The 6948-nt window shown below is 33.6% G+C and overlaps 1 pseudogene; it reads left to right on the top strand.

Moving 5' to 3' along the window:
• Positions 1-1455: 1455 nt before the first annotated feature.
• Positions 1456-2683, top strand: LOC104847467 (annotated as a pseudogene).
• The last annotated feature ends 4265 nt before the right edge of the window (positions 2684-6948 follow it).

Here is a 6948-nt window from a genome sequence, read left to right as displayed (position 1 = left end):
TCAAGTATGAAAGTAAAAATAGTCATTTCTTTAGATAAATATAAACTGATAGATTTATTGGCATCTGATTTATTCTACAGTAACTATTAAAGGAAGTTTTTTAGACAGAAATAATAAGATAATGGAGAAAAACTTGGATTTACATGACAGAGTAAAATGCTCTTTTTTCTCATCTAAAATACTGCAAAAGATGAATTTCTGTCAAAAAAAACCTGGTAATAAAATGACCTTTTGGGAAAAATAAAATATATGGTAAAAATATTCCAAAATGGGAGGGGGAGCAATGTAAAATATAAAATTGTAATATGTGTGTAATATATGTGAAGCTTTATAATATTTAAAGTATAAAAATAAGACCTAAAGGTAAACTGATCTTTTGATGAAGTATTTAGTAATAATACCTAATTAAAATAGAAAGAAATATTAAATGTTCAAAAGCAGATCGTTTGAATGTATTAAATATAAAAATGAATAGTGAACTAACAGCATGATACAGGAAAGTAAATGGATACCTATAAACTCAAAATCATAGATAAAATGTACCAATTTTTTGAAAGTTTAAACTAAAACATATCCCCCAAAAGTACTTGGGTACCACTCTATAACAGTGAAGCAAGTACTTAAAACATTATAATAATAACATCTTCAGCAAGAATTTTTTTGTCCAGATGATTAATATGGTGAATTCTAATAAATATTTCAGGAAGAAATTATATCAAAATTCCAGAAAATTGAGATATTTCACAACTGAAATAATGATGTAACACTATCTTCATGTCATAACTCACAAAAAAAATTCTGCAAGAATTATGAGAATACAGAATCCTATCCCCTATAATCAAAAATACAAAAAAAATGAGAAAATGTAAAAGTGAAAATAAAGAGTTTGTAAATGGGGAGGGGAGGAGGGGGTGAAGGAAGGGAGGGGACAAGGAGAAAAAGTGAGAACCAAGAACTGTCATGTCATGTACAGGATCCCATTAATGAATGTAACTGTATTATAGACCTAGATTGTACCAATATACTCAATAAAAAAGTCAACCAAATTTCAGTAATACATAAAATGGATACCACTTTACATTTATATTCTAATACTAGGACTACACTTGATCTTAGCCAAAAGGACAAGAAGTGATGGTAATACAAGGGCTATTATTGCTGACAAAATTACAGTACATGTTCAATTCAAAAAGTATATTACTAAAACAATATAGTTTTGTTGTTCAAAATAAAAGCCTGTCACTTTGGACACACTTATTCCATCATTCTTGCCACTCCTGGAAGCAATTCTGGAAGTCATTTTTTGTGAGTTTTTAGTCACTGCCTTGATGGCTGCCTCAGTGTTCTAAACGAATTTAAAAGGAGAGGCAAGTGTGAGAGTTGGTTGGGAGTCACTTCCAGGATCCAGGAGAAGCCAGCGTCTGAGTGGCTCCACAAGAGTTACTGATCAATGAAATGGCAGAGAATAGAAACAATTTTATCCAGAGAAGAGTATCAATGAACAAAGAACAACACAATGGGAATTACACAGAACACTCTTCAATGGATGAAAATAAGAGGAGGGACTGGGAAGAAAGACAGAACACTGTTCGGTGGAGACAACCATTCATTGCCTTTCACTATTTTTCTCTCTAAATCCCTGTAATTTTAAAGGAATGCACCTCAAAATTATGGCGTCACCAAAACACTGTGTTATCTTTTTATTGCTGCTTGCTGTGCTTACAAGCTACAGCTATGAATTATGGTGAAGGAGCACATCAGCAGTATGTGATATAGATATAGCATATAGAGAATAAATTTCTCCTGTATGCCTACTGGTTAGGCTTTGGGATTTTGTCTTCTTTGGGGTTTGCAACAGAGATGCACACTTTTCTGTTTTATCTGGTCCCACACATAGCTTCAGTTACATTAGCTGCTTATGAATGCAATTCAATTAATTTCCATGAACTACCCTACCCTGATCAGATTATTAGTCCAGATGAAGAAGGCATAGAAGGAACCATTTCCGTGTGGAGTATCATCTTGAAAATTAAGACTAGGGCCTGCATGTGGGGTTTCCATAAAGTGATCAGAGAGCTGCCTCCATATTTCATGGCCAGGGCAGATTGCCTCTCAGACAGTGAAGCTGATGATGAAGATATCAGGGATTTGAAGAGGTGCTGGATCATGGTGAGTCTGGACACAGCTTTTCCTCAAGAGCTAACCTGGCAATTCAGACTCCTAGGCAAGGCTTGCTTTTTCAGAATATTGGCCTGTGCTTCTATCTCAAATCTTTTATTTGATCTTGCTGGAATAATAAATGGACATTTTCTTCTACCTTTTTGGAGCTTCACTGGTGTAAGCCTGATTGGAAAAGCAATAATTAAAATTCATATCCAGAAATCTTTGTTGTTATAAAGTTCAGCAAGTACATTGTGGAGTGGATGGTGGCTTTTGTTGGGGCCATCCCTGGCATAGATCCATCTCTTCAGAAGCCCTTCCAGGAATATCTAGAAATCCAGCAGCAGAAGCTACACTGCAGGAGTGAGGTGAGTGTGCCCCAGGGAGAAAGCCAGCTGTCCTGGAGGTTTGAGAAGTTTGTTGTTGTGACAGCATGGCAATTTATCCTACCATTAACCTCATGTCACAGAGTTATGCCAAATAAATTCAGCAGTGGTTGAACTTAGAGGAGAAAACTAAATAAGCAAAAAACTTTGTAAGTGAAGCAGTTATAGTCCATGAGTTCTACCTTAAATTGGAATCACACATCAGGGAAAAGAGAAATTCCCTTTTCTAGCAAGCATCAATTTTAAAGATGTCTTGAAATCAGTTTAGTCCCTGTTTTTCACTGTCATGCTTTCCCTCTGTGTGTTAGGGTGAGGTGCCCACCTTGGTTTAACATACACTGTGTTTCATTAGGCTGGAATGTGATTTTAGGCCACAAACTTACGAGAAACTAGCCTTCTAGTACTATTGAAAGGCTTAAATGGTACAATGAGAGAATTACTGCCACACCAATAGTTCCTAGGTACAATACTCTATGCAGTAGAAACCAGAAAAAAAGAAATCAGGAGTAAATATCTTATTTGCAGAAAAAAATGGATTTCAAACCAAGTATAATTAAGAGAAACAAAGAAGGTCATTACATCCTTGAAAAGGTAACAATCCAAAAGGAAGAGATGACAATCATAAATATATATGCACCAAATGCTAGTACACCTAAGTATATGAAACAAATATTAATTGACATGAAAAATCAAATAAACACTAATAGGGGGATCCTCAGTACTCCATTGTCAAGAATACATAGATCAGCTAGATAAAAAAATCAACAACAAAAAAGCAGAACTCAACCAAACTCTGGAACAAATGGACTTAACAGATGCTCACAGTGTTGCACCCCATAAAATCAGAATACACATTCTTTTGACCTGCACGTGGGTCATTCTCCAATATTGACCACATATTTGCTCATAGAACATGCTTAAGTAAATGCAAAGGAATCCAAGTTATCCACTGTATATTATCAGATCATGGTGCAATGAAATTAGAGATCAATAGCAAAATAAACCATAAGAACTTCATAAACACATGGAAACTGAACACTACCCTGAACAGCCAATGGGTCACAGAGGAAGTTAAAGAAGAAATCAAACAGTTTTGACAATGGAAATGCCAAAACAACATATTAAAATTTATAAGACATAATGAAGGCATTCTTCCCAGGGAAAGTCATAGCACTGAATATCTATATTATGAAAACAGAGCGAGCTTAAATAAAAACATAATGCTAAGCCTCAAGCTTCTAGAAAACAAAGAGAAAAGCAAACTCAAAGCTTGTACAAGGGAGCAAATTATGAAAATCAGAGCAGAAATCAATACAATGGTGACTAAGAGAGCAATACAAAAAAATCAATACAGGAAAGATTTGGTTGTTTGAAAGAATAACAAAAAATGACAAACCCTTACCCAACCTAAGAAAGAAAGAAAGAGAAATTTTGAAAGTGCCCAAATCCATGCAATTAGCAATGAAAAGGGTGAAATTACAACAGACCCAGTAGAAATCCAGAGAATTATCAATACCTATTTTGAAAATCTGTACTCCAATAAGATGGAAAACACAAAAAAACTGACATATTTCTAGACACATATGAGTTATTAAAGTTGAACAAAGACCTAAAAATTATAAAAGACCCGATATCAATAAACAAAATTGAAAACTTAAGTAAAACTTAACAACAAAGAATAAGTCCATGACCTGATGGCTTCACTGCTGAATTCTGTAAGACATTTAAAGAAGAACTATTACCACTCAGTTTAAACTCTTCCATGAATTTGAAAGGGAAGGAAGGAATACTCCCAAATTCAAGAAAGCATCACCTTGATCCCAAAAGCAGAGACCTACCCAAGAAAGAAAATTATATGCCAGTCTCCCTGATGAATGTAAGTTTAAAAATCTTCAATAAGATACCAGCAAACATCTTTGTCTGAAAAATGTCTATTCATTTCATATGTCAATTTTTGGATCGGGTCTTTAAATTTGACCAGATCTACACACTTTCTCAGAGAACAAACACTCAGAGAACAAACACCTAATGAAGTCTGGGTAGACATCAGCCACCCCAGTGGGTAACCAGAGACCTCTGGACCTACCACTTCCTAGGAGAATCTTTGTTTTTTTCTAACAATGCTCCTTATGTAACATTTTTTTCCAATTGGGGAAAAATGACTATACTTATAAATTTATTGGATGTTCATGTCTGTGGCCCACTTTGTACCCACGTGGGTTTTACCCTATAAAACTCCTCTGTAAAGTAGAGTTTCTGAGGCCACGCACTCGGGAATCCACCTGCTTCTCAGGAGCTTTCCTATCAATAAATATCTTCCTACTTCTAATCTCTGATATTCCTAGGATTCATTTCTCGATTTCTGGAGAACAAGAAGTCGGCATCTCATAAGTTAATAGGTTGGGAGATATAATATTTCCTATTTCATCTCCAGTATTATTTCCTGTAACACTATAATTTAAAAAAGCAAAAAAAAAAATAAACTAAAAGGAAATAAATTTAACCAAAGATGTAAAATATCTCTACAATGAAAACTAGAAAGCATTACAGGAAGAAATTGAGGACAACATGAAGCAATGAAATGCATCTTGTGGTCATGGATTAGAAGAATCAATAATATTGCATTGAACATATTACCCAAAACCATTTAAAGACATAATAAATCTCTCAAAATATCTAAGATATTCTTTGTAGAACTAGAAGAAAAATCCTAAATTTGGACAGAAATATAAAATATTCTGAATAATAAAAGTAATCAAAAGCAAAAAGAACAAAATATTGTTACACTGCCTGAGTTCAAAACATATTACAAAGCTGTAATCATCAAAACAGAATGAAATTGACATAAGGTTTACATGTGAGAGCAGTGAAAAAGTATAAAGAGCCTAAAAGTCAACCTAGATGTCCAAAACTAATTGAGTTTTTTTCATTATATAAGCCAAAATTTATTTATTTTTAAAGAGCATATTTTAATATGATAAGGAGACACATGACTAAAATCACAAACTATTGAGTTTTGATAAAGGTGCTAGGAATAAACATTGGAGAAAGGATAATTTTTCCTATTTTAAAAAATTCAGGAAAATGGAATATCTACATGCAGAAGAATGAAACTAGACTTCTATTGTTTACCAATTATAAAACTTAAGTAAAATTATTAAAAATGTAAATGTAAGACAGGAAGTTAAGAAATTACTACGAATAAAACTATAGGAAATAATTCAGGTCATTGGAATGGGTGAAAATAATTTTGGACCACACCTCAAAAGCAGAGAAAACAAAGGCAAAAGTAGGCAAATTGTAACAGGTCAAATTTAAAAGCTTCTGTACAGCTAAAAAGCCCTTTATTAGAGTGAAGAGACAACCTACAGAATAAGAGAAAATGTTTTCAGTGTATTTACTTCACAAGGAGTTGGTATGCAAAATATATAAGAAAAATTTTAAAGTCAAAAGAATTTAAGTGAACAAACAAGCTGATTTAAAAGGGCAATACAAGTAGATAGATGTTTGCCTTGTGCATAACTAAATGTTTATCACATCTAAATATAAAGGAAATGAAACCAAACCCACAATGAGCTATAATGTCAGTCTAATAAAAATGTCTATTACCACAAAGAAAATCTATAACAAATGCTAGTGAATATTGCAGAAAATAGAAACCTTGCATTCTTTTGTTTGGAATGTAAATTACTGCAGTCATTAGTAAAAGAATTACAATGATTTTAAAGATGCTGAGTGTGTGGCACAAGCCTGTAATCCCAGCACTTGGGAGGCTGAAGCAGGAGGATCGCTGTGAGTTGGAGATCAGTCTGGGCTACATAGTAAGTTCCAGGTCAGTCTCAACTACATAGTGAGACTCTGTCTCAACCCCCCCAAAAAAAAGACTTTAAATAAAATAAAAAATGATATGAACCAATAATATCACTAGTGTTTATATATCTAAAGGAAATTAAATCAGTCTGTCAAAAATACACCAGCAGTCCCATGTTATTGAAACCAAGAAATAGAAAAGTCTAAGTGTCCATTACCTAAAGAAGCATTTTTTTTAAAAAGAGGTACATATACAAAAAAAAATATTACTCAGCTACAAGAAGTATTAATTTGTCAATTCATTGATCTTTTCAAATTACTATTTCATCGTTATACTATCACTATTTTGTCTTTAATTTCATTGATTTCTACTCTAATATTTTGTCTTCCCTTGAGGCTGCTTTGGGTTAATTTTACTCCTGATTTTGAGCTCATTTTACTCCTCATTTTTAGATTATTGAGGCAGTAACTTTCGTATATTCAGAGAGAGAGAGAGAGAGAGAGACAGACAGAGACAGAGACAGAGACAGAGAGACAGAGACAGAGAGACAGAGAGATAAGGACAGAATATGCAGGGAAAGATGAAGATACA

Source organism: Fukomys damarensis, unplaced genomic scaffold (assembly GCF_012274545.1).
Source record: "Fukomys damarensis isolate Sample0158 unplaced genomic scaffold, DMR_v1.0_HiC HiC_scaffold_24, whole genome shotgun sequence".
In the NCBI taxonomy this organism is placed as follows: Eukaryota; Metazoa; Chordata; class Mammalia; order Rodentia; family Bathyergidae; genus Fukomys; species Fukomys damarensis.
The sequence above is the reverse complement of the archived record's forward strand: the minus strand, read 5'-3'. Positions and strand labels throughout refer to the sequence as shown.